The 5,971-nt window shown below is 35.4% G+C and overlaps 1 long non-coding RNA gene across 1 annotated transcript in view; it reads right to left on the reverse strand.

Annotated features, from left to right (window-relative positions):
• Window positions 1–250: 250 nt before the first annotated feature.
• The window catches only part of LOC136856483 (uncharacterized), a 17,215-nt gene continuing 11,494 nt past the window's right edge, over window positions 251–5,971 (reverse strand). Inside the window, exons 3-4 of the long non-coding RNA XR_010858356.1 lie at window positions 840–980; window positions 251–677 (exon numbers count right to left, since the gene is read on the reverse strand). This is a non-coding gene — a long non-coding RNA (uncharacterized lncRNA). The remainder of the gene's footprint in view (window positions 678–839; window positions 981–5,971) is intronic.

Below are 5,971 nucleotides of genomic sequence, written 5' to 3' on the forward strand. Positions count from 1 at the left end.
TGGTAAAGATCGAGAAACCTGGAAAAATAAGCCTATAAGACTTGATGTAAACTTATTCACCAATGAAGCCAGACCTACAAATCAAGGCTGGATATATGACTTGGCACTGGGATTTCCTGAGCACTGTGAAAGTACCTTTCTAGCTCGATTTTCCTTTCCTTTTTGTATGAGAAAATAGATGAACGAATTAGGATAATTGAAATTCGTCATTATCGTCATTCCCTGGTTTATTTTACTTTACCATCACTGGTTAATGCACATGGAGAATATACTTAAGCAACAGAATGTTAAGGTCACTCTCTGCACTGATTTTAAAGAGCTAAATTTACAAAGTAATGACAGGGCACAATAAAGCCTTGAACTACTTCACCAGACGGCAGTAACACATCCATCACAAGTTAAGTCATGAAGCTGAAATGTGAAGGTCTAAAGATAAGACTCAAAAATGTTTCCTTCACTGAAAATCATCTGGTGATATAAAGCTTGTTCATCTTGCAAGAGGAGTGTCAAGAGCAGACTTTTGTCTTCGAGCGTTACCGCGAATCTGGTTGCAGAATAACAGGATAAAATTCCATGGTTGACCTATTCGCAAGCAGTGTACCAGTAGAGAAAATTGTCATTAAATGAAGTTGTTCTAGTTGACGTGAATTGCGTGTTTTTCTTCAGCCAGCATGTGCCTGAGAATAAAGAAAACACTTCAGCCAATTTGTTGATGAAATGGCATTATAACGACGTTCAAACTTAGCACAATTTTATATTGATCTTATAAGGTATGTCATAATAACACTGATATCTAGAATACAAATTCTGATGGAAATGTGACGAAAATTTCTAGTTACCTGCATTTCTGGAGCAGACCATCCCAAGGCAAGTGTAAGTCATGCATAGTCGCAAAGCTTCGTAGTAAGGTACAGGGCGATTGGTGAAGGCAGAGTCCTCTCCAATGAAATCTGTATCGTACATGATGACCATCTTGCAGGCTGAAAGGAGAGATAGACAGATTTCCCACACTAACCCCTCCATTCATTAGAAGTCAACCATGGGATTCTTAGCAAGTATTGGGCCGAGGATGCTAGTCCTATCCCTTTTCTATATTGACTGTCATCCACCATAGTGGTATAACTACCAGCTACGCAATTTCCTGCTAATGCGTATAGAAACCCAGTGAAATTTGATGGAACATGCCTATGCATTCTATCTCTTCTGGACACGGAACTGGAACCTCTTGATAGTAAAACAAGCATCCTAACAAACAGGTCTTTGTGGATCCACCAAATACCAATTGAAATACGAATGGGACAGTGATCTTAACCCATTGGTTGGTACCATCTCCTATTCCAGTATGAAGAATATATATATATATATATATATATATATATATATATATATATATATATATATATATATATATATATATATATATATATATATATATATATATGCTTGTAATATCAAACTCCACAAGTAAGAAATGAAACACGGTTGTAGACCCTGACTGGTGTCGGCTTCATTACTAACTAAACCATCTTCAGAGTACTGATACAGAGTGGTAGAGATTCATATATATTAGCGGTACAGTACAGGTACAGTACATACGAACATACCAACACGGTAGGAAAAGAAGAATTAATACCTGACAGGCGTTTGTAGGTGTTTGTCATTGCTGACAGGTCAAATTTCACTAATCTGCTGGGACCCGTATTTCCCTTTTCTTCTGCTCTGAAGTACCTGCCTTAAAATTAAACTGCTTGCATATTTCTTTTGAGATTAATGGATCAAGTCCAAACATTTCATGACTAACGCTCTTATTCAAGCTGAAACTTTCTTTTATAAAACTAGACTCGATAATGTTTTTTCTAGTTCATTATTAGAATAAACTAACTTTTTATTTCTCCTGCCCAATTGACTGTATGACTGGTTTCCCTGACATGTTAAAAAATTCCACTGTTCACCTATGTATTTCCTACACATCTTTTAAGCTGCGCTATTCTCTTTACCAATGCTTTTCCAGTTTGACCAATATAAAAGCTATGAAAGGAATTACATGGAATCTGGTATACACATCATTTAGTAAGATGGGGAATATCTTTGAAATCATTTTCATATGGCAGCACAAGAGGGTTTTTTTGTGTATGTGTATGTAAGCTCCCCTTTGTAAGTATAAAGTGCCTTTTTTGACGCTTTGAATGCATTGTCTAATACAGAATCAGGATATTTCAGTTTCTTGCCAATATTCTAATTATGTCTATTTCATCATCAATGTATTCAGGGCTACATGTATGTAATGCTCTTAGAACTATAATAGAAAAGCTGACAAATTAGTAAAATACCTAATGAATATTCTTAACCCATTGGTTGGTACCATCTCTGATTCCAATATTAAGAATAATATTGACTTGATAAATATTAACTCGAGTAATGTACAGATCAAAAGAGAATCCAAGCCGGTCAGTTTTGATGTAACTTCATTATTAACAAAGGTACCTATTGACGATCTGCCGGAGTTTTTAAGGGACTGCTCGACAACTCACAACTGGATATATCATTTTCCAAGCACACGATAATAGAATTAATTGAAATTTGTGTAAAAGAATGTGAATCTGAATATAACCGGAAATCTTACTCTCAAATTTTGGCATGGCAAAGGGTAACCCGTTATCCTCAGTTCCTCAGTGCTGAGTAGTTTGTACGTCGAATTTTTCGAAAGCAAAGTATTAAACAAAATAATTTCACGCAATGAAATATGGTTCCGGTATGTTGATGACATAGTATGTGTTTGGTCAGTTGGTAAAAGTTTAAATAACTCCTTTGTTAGATTAAATGAACTATTATCATCAATAAAATTCACTATGGAAATGGAAGAGGATAGTTGCCTACCCTTTCTCGATTGTCTAATACATAGAACTAGTAATGAATTTAAATACAGAAAAAAAACAATATTTATAATTATGTTCACTTTTATTCTGGTCGCAACTATAATGTTAAGGAATCAGTTTTCACATCCATGTTTTTAAGAGCATTACTTATATGTAGCCCTGAATACACTGATGATGAAATAGATATGATTAGGAATATCTGCAAGAAATTGAAATATCCTGACTTCGTACTGGACAATACATTCAGAGTGGCAAAAAAGACATCTTATGTTAACAAAGAAAAGCCTTACAACACAAAAAACGTGCGTGTTATAATAATTATTTCAAAGATATCCCCCTTCTTAAGAATTTTGATGCTAATGTTGCATTTCAGAAACATGTACTTCCACAGAACTCGCCCGACAATACTAAAGGATGTGTATACCAGATACCATGTAATTTTGTCATAAATTTTAAGTTGGTCAAACTGGGAAAGCATTGGAAAACAGTCAACTGGGCAGGAGCAAAAAAGATAGCTTATTGTAATGATGCACTAGATAGAAACATCACTGAGTCTAATTTTATAAAAGAAAGTTTCAGCAAGCACAAGAATATTAATAATGGAATGTATCAACTTGATCCATTAACTTCAGAAATATGCAAGGAGTTTAATTTTAAGGAAAGACGTCCAAAACGGAAATACGGGTCCTGGCGGATTTATAAAATTAGACCTGTCACTAATGACAAACAGCTGCAAACACCTGTCAGGTGCTAATTCTTGTTTTCCTACTGTTGGTATGTACGTATGTACTGTCCAGCCACCATATACTGTATACTCTGAATTTCTATCACTTTGTATCAGTCCTCTGAAGATGGCTTAGCAATAAAGCCGACTCTGGTCAGGATCTACAACCAGTTCATTTCTTCCCTGTGGTGCTTGATATATATATATATATATATATATATATATATATATATATATATATATATATATATATATATATATATATATATATATATATCCGATGACAGGGGATCCCAAGAGAAAGCAAGGCAAAGATCACTGCTCCAGTCACACTTTAATTGGTAATTAATCAATGGAAACCCATTGCAGAGAGCTTCCTCTGTGTTACTGACTGCATACACCTATATAGTAGGTTCATCGAACACCCTAAAAATACAGTACCATTTACCTCTGGTTTGCATACATTCTCTCACCTTCTTGACATTTAGAGTCCTTTTTCCCAGTACCTCATTCACGCCTAAATAACCTTTCCAAGGTCTTCTTGTTCTCCTTCTACCATCCTACATTCTTTCCACATGATCAAATCATCTCTGCACTTACCCATATGCAAATATTTTTGCCACTTCTTTGTTTGTGTCGCTACATTTCTCATCTTTATCATTCCTTTTTATGCCATGCATATTATTCAAACTATTCTAGTGTCAACTTCTTCCTTTCATTTACAATTCATCACTTGCCCTTCACTTCTATAAAGAAGAGTTGGCTTAACAATTTCCTCAGAAATTTCACCTTAGCCCCTGCAGGGACTGCAAGTTTCATCCTAGTCTTTTGCACACATTCTTCAACTTAGTTTGCTTCACCTATTCTACAGCTCGCCTTTTCTCTATCCTACCGTTATCTCATCTTATCCATATACTCACAAACTCTTAAACAAGTCTACTACATACATTCTTCCATCATCAATGCTAACAGTCATTGTCCCAGCTTTTTGGTTCCTTATACTTTCTTAACCATACTCTTGCTCACATTTACTCTCAGCTTTTTCCTCTTGCAAATGCTTTCAAACTTTTTAAGTTGTCTACAGTTTATCTTCATTATCCAGATAAGCACTGTATCAGCGGTAAACACCAGCTATTCCACATTCCATTCACAACCCAACCTCTAATCTCACCTTCACCTACAATTCCCTTCTCACTGGCTATTCTCATCACTCCGTATAAAAAGATATTAACAATCTACGAAGGCATAGACATCCTTGTCTCAAACTTTTTACATCAGTCAGTGTCCCACCTACAAATTTTAACACTTACTTCATTTCCATCCTATGATTTTATTTTGTCTGGCACCAATTTATCTTCTATACCATATCCTTATCCTCCTACACACTGTCTCTATATCAGTGTCTCCAACTGCTTTATTTATGTCCATGTGTGCAACTTGCAGCTTTTCCATTTTGTTTTTAAATTTCCCATATAACAATTTTCAAACAAACAACCGATCCACACACCTTTTCCTTCTATTTCAATCCTTCTGACATGTCCTTACTTCCTGAAACAATATCCTACCATATACTTTCAGTAATGTTATACTCTATAATTCTTACAGTCATCTCTATCATCCATTTGTTCAGACACTTTGCCTCATTAAAACATGCCCATCTCACATATAATCCCTGGAGTTTCTCCATTCTTAACCTTATAATTGCTTTACTAATGTTTTTGACAGTGTTCTCACTATCTTAAAACCACACAGCCTCCTGCTGACTCTATGATCTCATTCCAAAACTTGAACATTCTTCATAAATACCTTTAACTTTCATGTCTTTCCCTATTGCCCATTCCACCTTCATTGTCTCCACATATATTCTCCTCACTTACTCCTTATCATACTTATTTGTCTCATTTACTCTTATAGTTGCATTTTCGCCTCTTCTCTAGCTTTAATTCCAATTTATCTTATGTTTAGGCTCAACCAAATAATAATCAGACACACCTCCAGCTGCCCTTATTGTCAGCATTACATCAGTCAGATTACGCCTCCTCAGCTCTATGCCCGCATTTAATTTAACAAATTCTTTACATCATCATTTACTCTTTCCCAGGTAATATATTTCGAAACGTGTTTCTTTGGAAACAATGTTATTTCCAACAATAAGGCCCTTTGCAAAAAAATTTCCACAGCACTTAACACTCCCCATTCTCGATTATTCCATCAACTCCATATATGCCCATAATACCGTATCTTTCCCTACCTCCTACCTTTGCCTTTATGTCCCCTAGAACGACCACTCTTTTATGCTCCAAAACCTAGTAATGCCCAAATTTAGGTTCCTCCAAAAAATATGTTTTCACTCACATTTCTTTCTAATCCT

Source organism: Macrobrachium rosenbergii, chromosome 36, assembly GCF_040412425.1.
Source record: "Macrobrachium rosenbergii isolate ZJJX-2024 chromosome 36, ASM4041242v1, whole genome shotgun sequence".
Lineage (NCBI taxonomy): Eukaryota > Metazoa > Arthropoda > Malacostraca > Decapoda > Palaemonidae > Macrobrachium > Macrobrachium rosenbergii.